Source organism: Cydia pomonella, chromosome 18 (genome assembly GCF_033807575.1).
Source record: "Cydia pomonella isolate Wapato2018A chromosome 18, ilCydPomo1, whole genome shotgun sequence".
Lineage (NCBI taxonomy): Eukaryota > Metazoa > Arthropoda > Insecta > Lepidoptera > Tortricidae > Cydia > Cydia pomonella.
The window spans coordinates 15,219,350-15,240,043 of NC_084720.1; the positions used below are offsets into that span (position 1 = coordinate 15,219,350).

Genomic DNA, 20,694 nt, shown 5'->3' on the forward strand with positions numbered 1-20,694 from the left:
AAAAATCACTATATGTGTACCTATAAGATTTTAAGTGTTCCCTCAATTCTTCATGGATTCCATCATTAGAACTTTGAACCCGGGACGGGACCATCGGCTTTATAGGCAGGGTCACTGCCCACTAGGCCAGACCAGTCATCATACATTTTACTTGACAAATAGAGATGATTATTATTTATTTCTTTTGTTTATGATAAAAGGTTAAATTTGATTGATCTAATATCTGTTCTAAATATTTTTTACACAGTTTTCAACATACATAAATACATCTTAAAACTACACTATAACTCGCATATTAAAATTGTAAATCCGAGCTCTCGTTAAAAATGTTGTCCATAGTTTTCCTATTGTTGTACAAGTACTATTTAGTAATTTTTGATGGACTATTCCCGATATTTGGGTTTCAAGTTAATGCAAGATATTGTTTTAACAATACTATCAGAAAAACTGGATTTTTGGTTAACAACCGGTTATTCGTAAGTATATTAAAATAAAAACCGGTTACATTCTATAGTTTCAAGGAATAGGAGCACATGATTTAAAAAGTTGCATTATTTATAAAAAAAATTGCTGACTCGGGCATGCATGCACTGCATGAAGCGGGCATGCCTACTTGACACTCGGATAAACGTGTTTCTCACATGGGTAATGCATTATTTAGCTGTCGCGCTCACTCAATAACAAGGAAATTTTTAATTTTATTTAGAAAAAATATGTTTTCAAATGTTATAATAGTACTTACGAATGAAAAGTGATACCGTGAGCTTTGTTTTTGTGCTTGGAGCTATTGAAGCACTGGAAAAAGGCGCAACACGGCATTCTTTGGCAATATTTTATCGAATTTGATGACAATGTTGACACTTCAGCGTCACCCATACGACTAATTCAATATAGGTCCCGGAACCTATATTTTGTGGCTCACGATCGACCGCCTGGTACCTCATCTACCCCTATTACGTACATCAATGATACATACAGATTACTATAAACAGCTGCTTATGTATTTGTCCGATTTCGGAGCAGCTCGTCTCGATTCGTGCGAGTTTCGTAGAGTAGTACCATAGAAATAGGATAGTATAGAACGACTGTCAAACTTCAAAAGTGTGACCAAAAATGAAATGCAAGTGTGTGCGTAAATTGTCTATGTGCGAACAAAAATAGTGATGTCATGTTACAACATATTAATAATCTATCGATGTTTAACTGCTTTATCGACTACTTTTTCAAATGTGTTTGTTTTTATAAAAAATGTAATAGGTATGAGTATTATTACTACTATTAGACCTTATTAGCGCCTTTAGTACCTTTAATTTTCTTTTACAGCGGACGCATAGTAAATAACAATACTGATAGTGATAACCGAGGCTACAGTTACAGTCGTTTCAGTCAGCATCAAAATGGTCAAATATATAGGTACACATGTGTCACAATGGTCAAATATATATTGTTACTTATTTTACAGTACATATGGAGCTACTTTACCGCACTAGTGCGATAATTAGCACATTACGTAACTATATCGAACATTTTAAGGGCCATATGTATTGTAATACATTTGCGAATAGTTAATTCGAAACTCGTGTCGACTTAAAATCGTATCGCCACTCATTGCGATTTTTTATTTTTCTCACCTGGTTTGGTGTTCTGGGACGTTTACTTACTTACTACTTACTCCGTTGGCTCAGCGACCCAAAATGAGACTTGGCCTCCGACACAAGACAGCGCCACTTTTCTCGGTCCTGTGCGACCTCTCGCCAATTGTCGACTCGAAGCTCGCGCAGATCCGCCTCCACCATGTCGCTCCAGCGATACCTAGGGCGTCCGATAGGACGTCCTGCTAGGCGACCCAGGTACGCTCTTTTTACGTTTTTTCGTTTTTACTTGACTAAATTACTAACGTAGTCCGATCAAGCATTATGGAACCCGGCGCTGTCGGTAAAGCAGGTGACTCGCGTTGATAAAGCAGGTTTCTGTCGTATGCGGGTGTGAGTGGTGTAACATGTGCAATGTCGTTAACACAAACACATGCTAAGTGTTAACAGTAGGCGCAAATAGTTGACTTACCAAAGAAAATTTGAAATTCGCGCCTTTTCCGCCTGACAAGTTGGGTTGGGTGTGTATACGCTGTCTTGTGTTTCCTTGTGTTAGCGGCAAAGCCGTGGAAAAGTGGTTAAAATGTAAGTAATGTGTTGGAAAGTGAAGTTTAAATTTATCGCTGAACATGTGCATCTTCAAAAAAGGTATTATAACAATCGTTATTATTTTACGTCGGTTATAAAGGTTAATATCTTAATGATGTCTTGTGAACAACTAATTCCATACATACTAATATACCGACAAGTTATCGATACAGTCATATGAACATTTTGTCAAGCCCTAGCGTAAAGTAACAGTTTAGGTTTTTACACAAAATATTCTAAATTATTGACTAATATCATGAAATATTAACACACAATTGAAGAAAAACTTATAATGAACTGTATAAATTGGCTTTTTACACTTTTTATGCTGTTAATTTGATATAATATCGTTACGAAAATTTCGCTACGATACCGTATACGTAATTACCTGTGAAATGAGTATTTCCCTGGGTTTTTTGGCCCTGAAACACAACAATCCGGCACACAACATGACACCATCTTCACTAAATTACTTAATATTTATTTTTGATTTTGATTCTCGTATATTTTTAACGTTAAAAAATACGGCAATATGATTTTGGCCGCCTCGGCCGCCTCGGCCGCCTTCGAATTCAAAAAATGGTTACGTTTTCTCATATGTAGTCTGCCTCTTTCACACTCGTGGCTTGTTCATATACGTGATGGCTTCCCTTTCGCACACTTCATCTGTCTGTCAAGCGAAGCGTATGACAAGTCTCTGAGTAGTACAATACGTCTAATCGCACGCACACAACGCCGTGTCGAAGACTGCCGAACTGAAACGACGTTAGACGAAGTGGGGAGCGTGAGGTTTTTTCGTTACGGAATTTCTGGATTCGGTCCCCGCGCTCAAGGCCCGCGATAGAAGCTATGCAATAGCTTAAAAACTTCTACTTAACATAACGCCATTCTTTTGTACATCTCTATAAATCTTCTGATACGAGCTCTGTTCGTGGGCTCTGCTCGTTTGCCTCCTATATTAAAAAAAATAAATTCTACTTAACATAGTGCCATTTCTTTGTACATATCTACTTATCCTATGATACAACCTCTGTTCATGGGCTCTGCTCATTTGCCTCCTATATTTAAAAAAATACTTCTACTTAACATAGCGCCATTTCTATGTACATATCTACAAATCTTATGATACGACCTCTGTTCATGGGCTCTGCTCGTTTGCCTCCTGTATTTAAAAAAATACTTCTACTTAACATAACGCCATTCCTTTGTACATCTCTACAAATCGTATGATATGAGCTCTGTTCATGGGTTCTGCTCGTTTGCCTCCTATATTAAAAAAAAAACTTCTACTTAACATAACGCCATTCTTTTGTACATCTCTATAAATCTTCTGATACGAGCTCTGTTCGTGGGCTCTACTCGTTTGCCTCCTATATTAAAAAAAATAAATTCTACTTAACATAGTGCCATTTCTTTGTACATATCTACTTATCCTATGATACAACCTCTGTTCATGGGCTCTGCTCATTTGCCTCCTATATTTAAAAAAATACTTCTACTTAACATAGCGCCATTTCTATGTACATATCTACAAATCTTATGATACGACCTCTGTTCATGGGCTCTGCTCGTTTGCCTCCTGTATTTAAAAAAAAATACTTCTACTTAACATAACGCCATTCCTTTGTACATCTCTACAAATCGTATGATATGAGCTCTGTTCATGGGTTCTGCTCGTTTGCCTCCTATATTTAAAAAAATACTTCTACTTAACATAACGCCATTCTTTTGTACATCTCTATAAATCTTCTGATACGAGCTCTGTTCGTGGGCTCTGCTCGTTTGCCTCCTATATTAAAAAAAAAAAATCTACTTAACATAGTGCCATTTCTTTGTACATATCTACTTATCCTATGATACAACCTCTGTTCATGGGCTCTGCTCATTTGCCTCCTATATTTAAAAAAATACTTCTACTTAACATAGCGCCATTTCTATGTACATATCTACAAATCTTATGATACGACCTCTGTTCATGGGCTCTGCTCGTTTGCCTCCTGTATTTAAAAAAATACTTCTACTTAACATAACGCCATTCCTTTGTACATCTCTACAAATCGTATGATATGAGCTCTGTTCATGGGTTCTGCTCGTTTGCCTCCTATATTAAAAAAAATACTTCTACTTAACATAACGCCATTCTTTTGTACATCTCTATAAATCTTCTGATACGAGCTCTGTTCGTGGGCTCTGCTCGTTTGCCTCCTATATTAAAAAAAAAAAATTCTACTTAACATAGTGCCATTTCTTTGTATATATCTACTTATCCTATGATACAACCTCTGTTCATGGGCTCTGCTCATTTGCCTCCTATATTTAAAAAAATACTTCCACTTAACATAGCGCCATTTCTATGTACATATCTACAAATCTTATGATACGACCTCTGTTCATGGGCTCTGCTCGTTTGCCTCCTGTATTTAAAAAAATACTTCTACTTAACATAGCGCTGTTTCTTTGTACATATCTACCAATTCTATGATAAGAGTATGACCTCTGTTCATGGGCTCTGCTCGTTTGCCTACTATATAAAAAAAATCTACTTAACATACCGCTGTTTCTTTGTACATATATATCTACTTATCCTATGATAGGTACGACCTCTGTTCATGGGCTTTCCTCATTTGCCTCCTATATTTAAATAATACCAGACAAATGCGAGCCGGACTCGCCCATCTAGGGTACCGTAGTTTTTAGTATTTGTTGTTATTGCGGCAACAGTAATACATCATCTGTGAAAATATCAACTAACTATCACGGTTTACGAGATACAGCCTGGTGACAGACGGATAGACGTACTGACAGCGGAGTCTTAGTAATAGGCTCTCGTTTTACCCTTTGGGTACTGAACCCTAAAAAGGAACTTTTACTTATCATAGCGCTCTTTTTGGATATACTGTATAGTAATATTGAATTTACTGCTCTTCTGACCTATTTCGGTACCTTTTATGTACTTAGTACTTACCTACATACATATTAAGGTTATACAACTATTATTTCTAGAATCAAAAAATCAATACAAACAAACCTACGTAATATACACGTATTTTAAAAACATAATCCTCGAAACTCGAAAGCTCCTCTTTTTGTAAATGCAATGCAAATAAAACGCATTAAACTTAATCATGACGTCACGATCAAGTATCATTTAATAAGGGGCGTTTCGTGCGTAGATAACGATTGTCAGATTTGACTCTCATTTCTAACTTTTGTATTGCTTCAATGTTATGGGTCCCATAAAGACATGTTTCTTTTATAAAAACTTATTATCTAGCCTAGCCTTTTGGCAGTATTTTCTCGAGCTTTACGCAGTTGATTGAGGAAGCTGCCATACAAGACAAAAGCATTTTCAAAGCGACTTTCTCTTAGAACACCCCATCTATCCGTCTATCTATCATAATTTATTTCAGGCAACTAGCGGCCCATAGATAAATACCTTAAGATTAGCATACACATTATAAAAATATATTTTAAAACTAAATACTACAAATCACATTATTTTACTGCGGCATGAAACTATTTATCATAAAACATACCCTTTGAGACTGTCTACCCATTGTTTTTGTATATGACAGCTACACATCCTTTCAGCAATGGCTTTTAGGAACTGCAAACTAATAATCTATGGCCCGCTGATTTTACCAGTGCAATCAGTCAACTTCGGGCAGCTTGTGGCATGCAGTTGGGGAGTAACGATCTCGCGTACCCGAGTGTTCCTAGGGAGTTCTGTCATTCGTAGGAGGGTGGGTGGGACAGGATTATCTGCTTCTGGGTTGCCTTGGCCGGCCAACCAGGGTGGAGTCGTTAGAGCTATAAGTTCCAAGGGTGGAAGTGCAAGACGCGAGTTGGCACAGTGGCTGTTACAGCCACTGGGTTGAAAGCGGTGCACGCCTCTCGATACCCCTGAGCCGCTCACACCAGTGTTACTCTTGAGCCATCCCAGATGTCGCTTTTTGTGTCGTCTGCCGGAAATAAAATTGTATACCGTTTTATTAGGCAGGCGTCTAGTTTTTTATCCCATAGCTCAGTGTTTAGCCCATCGCTTTCACACAATAACCTAGTTTATTTTAGATTCCAACAACTCTCAATAGTCCTTACACCCTGTCGGGCCTGCCTCTGCGTGCGTCCTATGACATGGGCAAGGGCAGCATCAGCTCGGTGTACATCTTACATTTCATGAACGTGTCAAAAGGGCCTCTACGTTAGGTTAGGGCTCGGCGCACGCTTCTCAAAGGTCCGGAATACCATTGTTCCGTGATGGGAAAGACATACAAATTAAAATAATAATAATCGTTAATGCAATGCAGTGCTCTATTTGTCAAAGAAAATAAAATTGTTTCACACTCACAAAACATTCATTCTTATTTTTGCTTATTTTTTCATACATTAAGTATCTTTCTGTAAATAAGATCACAATTTTCTCTCTTGTCAGATTTATTTTACTATTTGAATAACATGACAGCGTCAAATGTCGTAAAAAGTATACAAGTAAAAAGGTTTAAGAAAAGAGTCCGCAACATATTATTTATTAGACCTATTAGCAAAGAATATCCTATTAGTACGGTTGCGGAAATTGATTCTTTAGCAACTTGCGGTTCAAGTAAATTTGGCTGTACATACTTATGGTAAGAGCTGTCCATTGTAACGTGACACGTTAACTGCTAAAGAATCAATTTCCTCGACTGTACTTACAAGCTAAGCCTAAAGTGCCATGGCAATTAATGCAAGCTTACGAATAAATACAAAAACCGGACAAGGGCGAGTCGGACTCGCCCAACGTGATTCCGTAATTTTTTTAGTATTTGGTTTTTTATATACTACGTTGGTGGCAAACAAGCATACGGCCCACCTGATGGTAAGCAGTCTCCATAGCCTATGTACGCCTGCAACTCCAGAGGAATTATATGCGCGTTGCCGAGCCTAACAACCCTCCTTCCCCTCGTTGAGCTCTGGCAACCTTACTCACCGGCAGGAACACAATACTATGTTGTTATAGTGGCAACAGAAATACGTCATCTTTGAAAATTTCAACTGTCTATCACGGTTCATGAGATACAGCCTGGTGACAGACGGACGGACGGACGGACGGACGGACAGCGGAGTCTTAGTAATAGGGTCCCGTTTGGGTACGGAACCCTAAAGATGAAAACTGCTGCCATGTTACTATACATTTAAGAAACACAGAAAATCTGGAATTGACATATTGAAAAAATTATATTGTTATCTTCTTCTGCACGACTTTTTAGTATGAGGAAGCTACTTAGGTACGTAAGGCTACCCCCGATTCATTTGTTATGAGGGGGCCCTCGGCCTTAGAGTACGCATAGCACAAGGGCTACCTACGCCCGACTTTCTCAATATGAGGCCGCCGCTGTAGCCCGACGTCAGAGCGTTCATATCATTTCGGGCTAGCATGACGGGCTACGCAAGACTCCTTTGCCATCTCACTTACTTAAAAAAAATCTTAAATTTAATACTCTTTTACTTGAATAACCTTTTCACTTTTAGTTACATGTATGGCGTGCCAAAAAATTATATTTTTATACATTTGAACTTCTAAACTAAGTAGTAGCTTACCATCAGGCCGGCCACCAACGTAGTATAAAAAATACCTACTTTCCACTTTTCTCTTTTGGTTATCTTATAGTTTTTGAGTAAAATAGCTGTGACATACGGACAGACAGATAGACAGACAGATGGACATGACGAAACTGTAAGGGTTTTTGCCATTTTGGCTACGGAACCATAAAATGCACACTGTAAATTTCAACTACCTAACCCACTCGTATTATAGATCAAAAATTTCTTTTCCGCAAGAAGTAAGTAAGCCAGTAAGTAGTTTATTTTTTGTACTTGTTAGACAATTCTATCTTAGTGTACCGAACTTAACAGTTATTTTTTTTACTTTGAGAGCGCACCACCGACATTCTTAGTGGTGTACGCGTATTTCTCTACATATAGCTGAATGTTTGTAGATGATTATCTTATATCGATACTTTAAAATGTTGTGGTATTCCCAACAGCCATTTTAAATATATTCTCTTTTAAACTTAAGTTTTTCATGCATTCCTGAAACGGAACAAGTCTATGATAGGATTGATGGGAGAAAATAATGCAAAAACGCGGCATTAAGCAAAATGATCATTTGTGATTCAGGGTTAATATCTATCGGGTATCACTGAACCCCAACGGATATATTTTTGCAATACAACACAAATGCACACCTAAATAGAAGAAAATAATACTGAAAAACAATAGGCCTGTCTACTCGCTAAGAAGCACTTAGGGCAGCTTGTGATGAGTCAATCTCTAAGTAATCTGCCTAGTTACCTACCTCAAAACGAGACCGCTTTTCCATACAAACGTAGTCCCCATTACGGATAATATTTTTACAGTACATATGTTGCTACTTTACCGCACTAGTGCGAAAATTAGCATATTACGTTACTGTGTCGAACATTTAAAGAGCCATGTACTGTAAAACGTTGTACGATACATGTGCGAATAAGTAATTCGCAACTCGTGTCGATTTAAAACACTCCCTTCGGTCGTGTTTTAATTTATCGCCACTTGTTTCGAATTTCCTATTTTTCGCACTTGTATCGTAATGTACTATTACAAAATTGGATGTAGAACGACGGGAATATCAATATCCAGAGAGGAAAATGGGGACTATGTTTGTATGGAGAACCGGTCATCCCTTTTCCTTTTAATAGTTTAATATGCTTCGGCACATGATTATTTGAGACAATATACACGCATTGTATTTCCATTACCTTAAGCAGAGAACACGGTGGCTTCGAAAGAGTCTCGGGTCATGTGGAAATAAAGCTCTTCACATAATGTTGTGTAATTCTCCTTTTTCCGAAAGTGTCCGCGAAATGTCCAAATGCACAATTGCCCAGAGTATGCAGTATTCTCTTCATCAGCTATTATGGCAGCCAGGGCCAATATTTTGATTTTATTATTTATTTCTATATCGACTTGCTTCCCATCGAACCAATTTTTTCAATATGATTGACATTTGTGACATTTGTCATGAACAGTCCGTTATTTGGACGGCTCGGTGAGCTCGGACAGCCCGGCCCGGCCTGTCTCGCGCTCGGAGACTCAACGATAGTGTCAACGCATAGAGATACTATAATATAGAGATGATGGCCCGGTCGCCCCGGCCCCGGAACGGTCCGGCGACGGTGGCGCTCCTGAAAGTCCGTGTGACGGCTCGCTCCGGTCCGCCCCGGCCCGGTCCTGGCACTGTGTAGCGTGAGTCATCCTTAAGTTTGCTTTACTATTTTATTGCACTGCATGTTGGTTGGCGCTCTGTTTTTACAACTGAGCGGAATTTCCAAGCGTCAGTGCTTGTTCCAGAATGAAACAGATATATTGAAAATTTTTGGTAGTGGCGATTTTAGGAATGGAAAAGTTTTCACATGCGTTTGAAATTGCTATTTGTCTCTAAGAATTGAATAACAAATCAATTTTATTTCATACGTTATGACAACCTGCCAAGTCGCGTTGGATTAAAAGCTACACACGAAGCATACTACAAACAAAAAGGGAGTTTCTTCATGGCACATTTGGAGATGTCTTTTGCGTTAAAAAAACTGATTAAAGATTGTTTTTATTTTAACGTAAAGTAACAATACATTTTCTTACAATGACAATATAAATATGTAATGGATATATACAGAGGATTACTATAACTAGCTTAAATCTAAAATAGGCCCTTGAGGCATTGTACCAAGGTGATGTTTTTATTTAGTTTTCCGTGAATTATCATGACAGTAAGGCTGTATAATATTCAAGTATCTGCGAAGAAATTGAAAAGGTACTCACTGCTTTCGAGCGCTAACCTACCTCAATAGAAATGAGCGCCTTTCATCCCTTGGTTAACTAACCAATCTACTATTTACCTTTTCTTTCAAACCTCTTAACGTTAAACCATATGACAACATTGAGTTAAAGCATTATAGCTTATTGAATAAGTACATACTGCTCCAACTTACAGGCCAATTCGAATGTGCACTTACATCAAACCGATATTATAATGATATTAGAAATATATCAGTTAGCTTTTATGACACGGGCAAGGGCAGTATCCTCTCGGTGTACTCCTTACATCTTATTAAAGTGTTAAAAGAGCATCTACGTGTTGGTTTCGTCTCCGCGCGCGCCTCCCAATGTCCGGAACACCATTGTTTCGTGATGGATAAAGACATATATAAATACCTATTCTGCTTGTGTTTTAATAATGCCATCGAATGAGGAAAAAGCTCCTTGTTTTTAGGTACAATTTATAGTTTGTGTCATCCACGATGACGCCCAGATTTGTCAAATCTAACCTTTAATAACATGACATTACGAGTCAAGGCAGGCGTCGTCGTGAATGCCACGATCTATATATTGTTTTGTAGATAACATTTATTTAATTTACTTGCATAAAAAGATACGTAATTGATAACAGTTGTTTTGAATTTATCGTTACATTACACTTACTTACGTTTAAAATTAAATAATAATTCACTAAGCCATACATGTTTATCTTTCAGGTATACGCATTTTTGAATCCTGAATTTATTTGGCTCGGAGCTCTTTCATGAAAAGTAAGTAAAAAATTCAAACACCATTATAACGGTAATGATTAAACTATTAATATGTTGGTAATTTATTTTATTTATTTGTCTCACAAGACAAGTTATTTAAGATTGCAGGAATTACAATATTAGCTTAAACTTCAGATCTGGACTATAACTCTAAATATTTTTTTTATACTACGTTGGTGGCAAAAAAATCTTACGGCCCGCCTGGAGAGTAGTCTCCGTAGGCTATGGACGCTTGCAACTCCATAGGTGCACGTTACCGACCCTAACACTCCGCACTCTCGTTGAGCTCTGGCAACCAACTCTAAACATGTGTGCACAGGATAAAATGTTAGCATTAAGTTAAAGTACAACGCTAGAGATGTAAGACGTTATTTCTGTAATGTAAAAGTAGAAACACAGATAAAGTGTTTTTGCACAAATGGACATGTTCTTTAGTTCTAGAGAAACTACTAAGTACAACAGGTAACATTAATTCTGGGAACAACAGAAATAGTAACGAAGTTGCTTCTTGCGTTCATTAATTTCTTTTCTTTCTAAGATACTCGTACAGACAACTGGAAATATAAATATTTATCATCGTGTCTTAAGATAAGATAAGATTTCTTTATTATCGAGTAAGAATACGGATTTTATTGTTTTAATTTTCACTATTCACTTTGTACACAAATTTAATGTCATTAACGGGTTTGACGCTATTAAATTTCATTATTTTACCTTTTATCCGACATTTTAGCCAGGTTGTACTAGCTGTGGTCACGGAAGACTGACGTCCCAGCAAACTTTCAATGGAGACCTTAGTAAACAACACCAAACTACCCGATATTAGTTTATAATATATAAATGTTCGTGATAGACAAATAAATTGATCTACCCGTTTTTATTTAATGTTTATTGTCTACGACACGCAACACTAACAATATTCGCACACTAGTCCGAAGATAGATTGGTTGGTTTCAACATCTGAATCACTGGTCCCCAACTTGACGATGATTAAATTTAATTTGTGGTTTGTTTGTTGTTAATTAAATTAACTGATGCAGCGCTCCACCAAGGTAAGCGTTATGAAACTGTGTCCGTCACTTTTAATCGCACGGTGTTCAAAAGAGACGATTTACTTTATCACATAGATAAAGCCATCCATAATAACCGTATACGCGGGAGCACCAACGGGATCCTGAAAATGATAGCCGAGCGGTTGGATTCTGGTATTTTGGGACGGTTTATCGAATTGCATGTTCAAAAACGTGCAGTTCGGTAAATCGGCCAAGATAATCAGCAATCTAAAGTTATCTAATTTAATTTATGTAATTTATTGTGCGGAAGGTAACTTAACATAGTTTGTAAGTTGATACTAACAAATATGGACTGTATTAATTGTCTGAGAATAAATAATTTTTATTTTTATTTATTTATAATATTCGGATGGCGACTGTAGCAGTGTAGTATTGCAGCCCTGCGGGAGTGGAAAATAGGAGAGGTCTCTGTCAGTTTCCTTGATAAATTACTTTCAAGTGGTTGCCTCTGCTGTATTAAAGCTGGTGTCGGAATTATGAAGCAGATTAATAGTTACATTACCCGTTTCCCACTGGTGAGGTGGCATTCGGATAGCAGCAACAGCAGCACCACCGTTGTGAACTACTGCGGCGGCGTTAAGAGGAAAGGGGACGATCGATTCTCCATACGAACGTCGTCCTCATTTATCTTCCTGGATATTGACATTGTGGAAAATATGATCAAGTCATTTGATTTTAGCCGTTTGATTTTTTCGTTTTTTAACTATCATAAAATATACAGGCAAAAAGCAGAAAAAATCGATCAGTATCGATCGAATATCAGAATTAAAAACGAACAAATTCATTTAATATCAAATTTTCATTGCTTATCTTTAAAAAAATACGTATTTGGAATGTCAAATGCTCTAGAGCAGAAACGTGTCATTTTCTGCACACTTCATACAACAACAATGACCCACTTTCAGAGCATGAGGAACAAAACAAGAATGTAAATTTGCTTAAATCACATCTTTCAGTTCCGCGACAAATCGTATGCGTTTGAAATTAGGTTGTGTTTTGTGGTTCTCACCACCACTGTGTGTACTTTTCATGAAATGTACGAATTTAAATAACAATGCCACGTGAAGAAAAACGTATTAGCAAATTCGATTGTCAGAATAAATTCCGATAACCATAATTCCCTCCATGGATTTACCCTGTATACACAACAAAATGGATTTCGTTTATCGCACAAACTGCGGTCCGAACCCTTCGGGTCCCCGGGAGCATGTACCCTATTACAAAATCTCGTTCAAGATGTGATATTTAGATAGGCTTTTAGCCTGTGGCAAACGGGTTGAAAGTTACCGTTTGAATATGGGTAAAGTTATGCATATTTTAAAGTTATGCAATTTAAACTTGTGGATTTAATAGTAATTAAAACCAATACCAACATTAACATAAATCAAATATGCTTTACTTGCATTGTTTGAACGTACAGTCAAGGAATCAAATTTCGGTACCACTTTGTACCTTGTCTCAGTGACAATAATATTAAGATCCTAGCGGTTTTCACGAGTCTTCGTAACTTTTCCTCAAACATTGTATTTAAATGTCTAGTGTATAATAGTGGGGTGTCCTAGAAGCAAAGAGACAAATTTATTTTCGAAATATTGAATACTAAATATTTAAAGTAATAATTTTGGTTCAAAGTTGTGTCATGATTTATTTGTTTACATTTAAGATAACAGTTAAATAATAATTATACTGTGACAACATTATTATGTTACCCCGATTAATACAGGGGTAGTTGGGAACATTATACTGTTGGCAACACGGTAGTTTTACTCGTAGCAACGTAAAATGTTGGACAGGCTCGTTCACTTGGGTTGAGGCCGTCAAAGAGGACGCATCGTAATGAACTGGTTAGGTCAGAGTACCTGCAAGTACCTCGATTGTTGTAGTAGTAATATTCTACATTTTGTTGTTCGACATTTTGTTACCACTTCTTTGTCTATACTAAATGTTTTGTGAAAAATTTGGATTTTGGTCCAATTTTTTGATCGTATTTCAGATGTTTACGGCTAGTTGAATGAAAATATTGCTTTCCGGCAACATCATCATCAACCATTGGGTATCCGCCAGAACATAGCTTTCATCGTTGGGCAATTTTCTTAATTTTGGCATGGTCCTATTGGTCCTTTATATACCGGTTTAAATGACATAGACGCCATGACATCAAAACTTTTATTTTCTTTTATATAAAATTTCAGTTAGTTAAACTTTGAAAATTTACGTCTTTACTTCTGGAACATCCTTTAAAAGTTTTAACTTTTACCTAAAGTAAATTATAAAAGGAATATAATATTTTTTATTGTACTCGATTCTGTTTGGCCTTCAATACAATGTCTGCTAATTTCAGATATTACCGGTTCTTATGTACCTTTTGGCAGCCACTTTGGGCTGTGTTTTTTATTAATTTTGATATATAGGTAAAGTTGCATGACGAGTTAAGTGACTTAAGTTGGTACATAAATCAAAAGAGTGGTTTAATAGTTATTTATTTTACAAAGTTAAAATATTGATACCGGAGCAAGCTAAGGCACCAAAATTGAACCACGAGCGTAACGGGTGGTTTGACAAATTGAATCTTGAGCGTTGCCAGAGTTTTAAAGCACTAGGGTTAAACAAATATTGCCCCTGAAAGTAACAAATTTTGTCACCACACCCAACGCGAGGAAAATAATAACTGTAAAAGATGAAACAAAACAAATCCAAATAAACGTTATTGAATTTATCATTTAAATTCACCATTTAAAAGTCAATTTTACCAGCTAACATAAGGGAACAACACACAATTTGCATCAAATTACTTTGCCATACATGAGGATAAAATGCAAATTTCTCATCAGTCTTTGAACAATCAAGAGAGCCTTTACGATCAGTACGGCCATGACGACCGGTTTGGCCTAGTGGGTAGTGACCCTGCCTACGAAGCTAATGGTCCCGGGTTCAAATCCTGGTAAGGGCATTTATTCGTGTGATGAGCATGGATATTTGTTTCTGAGTCATGGGTGTTTTCTATGTATTTAAGTATTTATAAATATTTATATATTATATATATATCGTTGTCTAAGTACCCTCAACACAAGCCTTATTGAGCTTACTGTGGGACTTGGTCAATTTGTGTAATAATGTCCTATAATATTTATTTATTTATTATTTTATTTTTATGATGGTAGGCTCTTTATCATTTGTCACCATGCCTATCACGTTCTAACAAGTATGTAAGCGCGAAAGTAACGGGCATAGTGACAAGTGATAAAAATGGAACCATGATGCCACCGCTGGTGTGGTGAAAAGATTTTTATCGCAGCCATCAACCATTCGAAAACAGTTAACTCCCATTATGTCCCATACTTTGTCACGCAACCAAAACTAAATCTAAGACACATGACACATCAGTACCCCTAGTGTAAATATTTTCGACAGAGAAACGTGACGTACGCGTTTGCGTTAAGTGTCATTTTGTATGAGATTTTTGACTTTCCAAAACGTCCCGCTTGGCGCGCTGTTCAAAAACCCATACAAAATGAGACTTAACGCAAACGCGTACGTCACGTTTCGCTATCGACTAAAATTACACTAGGGGTACAGTACTAAAAGTTCACGTCAAAGTTTGAGGTCGACAAACTTAAGGCTAGGGTTTCCCTGGGGACTAGTTTCTTTTCTTCAGTCTGGCGGAGTGTCGTTAGCTGTAAAATAAATGTAATAATGTTGGAAGGCTTTTTTACGACTACTGTCATGGCAAAAGGAAATGTCTTTCGACCGATTGTTTTTTTATTACTCTAAAGGCCACTTACACCATCCCACTTCCCGGGGTTAACCGGTTTAACCAGGATAATTCCAGGTTTAACCGGTTAACCCCGGGTTAATGATTGATGCACTTGCACTTGCCCTTACTCGCTTTTTTTTGTTTTTGTTTTATGATTGTTTCAATTTTTGTTTATTGATTTTTATATCAAACGCTTGAATATGACATTTATTAGTAGCCAGGCTTTTTATCAGCAAATCGGCATTATTAGGTACCTTTAAGGGTATGTCAAAATGAGATCAATTTCTAAACCCATCCGAAATTGCTTTAGCGAAAAATACGTATGCCGCTTCTTTTCTACTATTGAATGCGATTGAATAATTAAGGTTCAAACTATATAGAATTTTTAATATCGAATGTAGGGGAGAGGGGCTTAAAGCGGGTACCCCTCTTAAAGTAGGTAGGCGCTCTTTTATTACGAAATTAAGTGCAAATGTCAAAGTATGCATAAATGTAATGATTATTTATGTAAAAGCTTTTGTAAATTTGGATCGGGCACCAAAGTTATCATAAAATTTAACTACATGCAACGTAAAGAAATTGAGAGTTAGAAGTACACTACTAAAGTATCAAAATTAGTTTTGTGACTCGATTCTCCTTGTTTGTAACTTTATAGTGCCTAACTGCTTGAAACTAGGGGTAAATCAAAGCAGGTTTTTGGAGTCTTTATTTATTTTTAATAAATAATCATTAGGTATATAATAACACAATCTTTTTGCCTTATATAAAAGGTCTCTCGATAACTTTTCGTCGAATTAAATAAAATTCATTTTTAACGCAGAAACGTCTGCGAGCGCTGCTATTAATAAAGGTCCAGAGGCCGTGAGTTCAAGTCTTACCCAAGGTAGTTTTAAACTTATTCTAAGGAATAAAATTCGTCTGTAAAAACAATAAAAAAAACTAAAACTTTCAGGCCTACTCCATTAACTTACCCGCTTTTGGCCTCCCTCCCTTATCGCTTAGATAAATCTATTTACATGGCGCAAACCATAAGGTGAGCTATCTGCAAGTCCCAGGATGAATAGATTAAGTGCCAAGATAAATGTGTTTATTCCACCCGGCGACGTTTTCACGTCGTCAATATGGCCGCCTTACGCAAAAACAAGATTTGCACACTCCTGGGGAACTTTGACAGCTTTTTATCAGCTTGAAAACATTTTTGACAATCGGTAATTAGTTCTAATGTGTAGAGTCATACGAAATAATAAATACCTTTAAACGAGCAATTCTTGTATATACGTATATTATATATTTCGGGGATCTCGGAGACGGCTCTAACGATTTCGATGAAATTTGCTATATAGGGGTTTTTGGGGGTGAAAAATAGATCTAGCTAGGTCTTATCTCTGCAAAAACGCGCATTTTTGAGTTTTTAAATGTTTTCCGAGCAAAGCTCGGTCCTTCCAGATATTAATTATTGACCACCGCTTTACAATCGAAGTTACACTTTCATTTTCACACTTAGGGTCGGCAACGCGCATGTAACACCTCTGGAGTTGCAGGCGTCCATAGGATGCGGTGACTGCTTACCATCAGGCGGGCCGTATGCTTGTTTGCCACCGTCGTGGTATAAAAAAAAAATTGTTCTTTTTTTTAAATTCATTCTAAAATTACTTTTTCTTCCTTGTACCTAAAAATCTTCTGAGATACTGATTCCTCGCCGTCGGAAAAAAATTATAAGTAGGATACTTCGTTCGTATAATTTTTATGGTTCCGTACACAAACGGGACCCTAGACTCCGCTGTCCGTTCGTCTGTCTGTCTTTCTGTCCGTCTGTCACCAGGCTGTAGGTATCTCATGAACCATGATAGCTAGACAGTTGAAATTTTCACAGATGATGTACGTACCCCTAGTGTAAATTTATTCGATAGCGAAACGTGACGTACGCGTTTGCGTTAAGTTTCATTTAGTATGAGATTTAGAAATGGTGGTCCCACACTGGCTGTTATATAACATCGTGTAACAGGGACAACATGATAATATTGATAGTGTTTTATTATGTTGCCCCTGTCACACAATGTTATATAACGTTATATAACAGCCTGTGTGGGACCACCAAAACAGCGCGCCAAGCGGAACGTTTTGACAACTCAAAATCCCATACAAAATAAGACTTAACGCAAACGCGTACGTCACGTTACGCCAACGAAAACATTTACACTGTTGCCGCTACGCTATAACAACAAATAGTAAAAAGTACGGAACCCTCGGTGGGCGAGTCCGACTCGCCCTTATCCGGTTTTTTTTTAATTTACTTAGGCATGTCCTGTGTCCATGTAATAACCTTGCAAATTTTCCTTATTAAATGATTTCTTACGTGAAAATTAAATTAAAAATATTGCAGGGCAAAAAGGGACAACATACAAATAAACAAGGTATCCTTATAATTAATTTTAGAATAATAAGGAAAAGATAATCATTTCCCACTGAAAATGTGAAAATTAAAATGTGTAACAAGCTTTCCTTTCCATTCGAAAATACTGAGAAAAGAGTATTTTTAACTTATATTTGTACCACGTAAAGATTTAAAATTAAATAAAGAGGCAATTAACGGAGTCAATTTTAAGATGTAATACAGAATCTTGTATGTATGATTAATAGTTGTTAAGAAATCCACAAAACGCTTACTTAAATTAACAATTATATGTTTACAACACCTACTCGGAAAAGGGATTTTTCTTCCCTGCTAGGAGGGACCAAAGTAGCACTTTTCTGTTCTAGGATACTAATTTTTATATTTTTCATCACACTTGCTCGAAAAAGATCTTATTTCATGCAGGTGTGCTGAAGGACAAAGGCCTATTTTATTCCCGGGGGAGTTATGGATTGTGAATAAAAAGCTTTTTTTATTATGTCACTTATTCATACAAACCAAGTAGCATAAATGAGTTTTACTTTTAAAATACTGACGTTTATAATTTAATGTTTTTGTTTATGTTTAAAATTATTCAATTTGATTAATTTAACACCCGTTTAAAATATTTTTACATAATTTTTTAATCGTGGCTGAATGCCGAATAGGTCTGTGCCTTCGATGCCTCAACTGCCAAAAAATTTCAAAATTATTTCGCTTAAAATTAAGTTTTTTCTTCGCAAGTGTGGTAAAAAACATTTACTTGTGTGTAACTCCGGGAGTAAGAATATTGCAAACTCGAGTCTTTAATTCCCTCGTATCCATAATTTCACTTACCCACCTCGTTCCACATGCAATGAACTGTTTTGCATACTATTTTTTTAGCTTAAATAATATTTTAAAACAATAATTTGCTCATAGGTGATATGAAAAGTAGTATGTATCACGTGGTAGCAACATTATTTCCATCTTAGGCGCAACACACTTTAATAGGAATTAGTGAAGGCGCTCAGGATTATATTTTAGAATCCTACGCTTCGTGTAGGATTCAATGTACGCCCTCGCCGTAAATATGTCATTTTGCTTCCTTATGGGTTATGACACAATCTACTATTATATTGTACACATTGTGCAACGGCAGAATGGCAACGTATTAACGTATTAGCCATTAATCCATAAATCAACCTCACTATAACAAACACCAAAATATCCGCCATAATTTTCAAGTCAACCATTTTTAATAATCATTCGTTTCCGGCCGGCCGTCGCAACTTTTCAAAAGAACCATGATGGATGGCGCCCGAACTTAGATTAGGGAAATGTTGCATTCGGACGGCGTACGGCGATACGATCACATTGTTGTAAGTAGTGATGTGCTTTATACTACCCTAGTCGGTAGTGATGGTGACCTTGCCTACAAAGCAGAAGGTCCCGGGTTCAAATCCTATAGAGCGCATTTCTTTGTGTGTTCAGATATTTGTTCTTCAGTTATGGATATTTTCTACGTATTTAAGTATGTATCTTTATCTATCTATTATGTATATTATCGCGACGGTGAATAATAACAAAATGAGATCAATTAGATATAATTTTATTCTGAAAATATAAGTTTGGATTGGCCTCCTGGATTTTTTAAGCGTATGCCCCAGATAATGCAGCATTGAGTGCGGCAATATATTACCTCCATAATAATTATTTAAATAACGTAAATTTTTGTTTCTTATATTAGTGATAATTTAGTTCAAATATAAAAATAATGATAAAAAAAGTTTATTGCGTAAAAAAGAGCGAGTATAATAAAAAAATGTTTCATATATTCAATAGAAGAGTCGGTATTTAATTAATCTGCTAGCTAGCTAAGCCACTAGCAGAAGTAAATTTTTGCTCCCGACAATCCGGGGCTTGAACAGAATGAATATGTAAGTACCTGTAGAAGTTTCAAGGATCATCGCACTTGATTGTTAGTTTTTTAATTATTTAGAAACCACTTAAATATTATTTCTATCTAAAAGACGAATCTCGTTTCTATATGATTAGATAAACTATAATATAGTACAGTCAGCGTCAAATACTTTGTAGCAACCAAAGTAGCCAAATAGTTCGGTACACCATATATTTAGTATGGTGTACCGAACTATTTGGCCACTTTCACTGCTACAAAGTATTTGACGCTGACTGTACAAAACAGCACCAATCGTGAAATATTGAAAAGAAAATATGAAGTACTTTTGATATTGTACTGAAATTAATCATAGATAGTATGGACATTTCTTTTAAAACGGACCGAAATTTAAAAAAAGGCAGTCGTTAGCAGCTCTAAGACTCTTGTTTATGGTAAAATATTGTTAGTGTTTAAAACCTGATGTTAATTAATACTTATTTTGTAGAATTTGTGGTATACGTTTAATTCTTGGTGCCATGTCCATTATAGGGGTGTTTACTATAGTCACAAAATCACGATTATTTTTCACATAAGCTATTCAGAAAATGTTTTTTTTTCTGCTAGGAGTGACCTAATTTCCATATTAGGCGTTGACACTTGAATCCCTCACTACGCTCGGGACTCTATTTTAGAATCCTTCGCTTCGTTCAGGATACAATGTACGCCCTCGTCTTAAATATGTAATTTTGCTTCCTTGTGACACAATCTTCTACTATCTTCTACTATTAACATTAATTAATTTATCGAAAC

The 20,694-nt window shown here is 36.5% G+C and overlaps 1 protein-coding gene across 1 annotated transcript in view; it reads left to right on the forward strand.

Moving 5' to 3' along the window:
• LOC133527561 (hemicentin-1-like) overlaps positions 1-20,694 on the forward strand; it is a 443,871-nt gene that overhangs the window by 285,316 nt on the left and 137,861 nt on the right. The gene's annotated exons all lie outside the window — the stretch shown is intronic.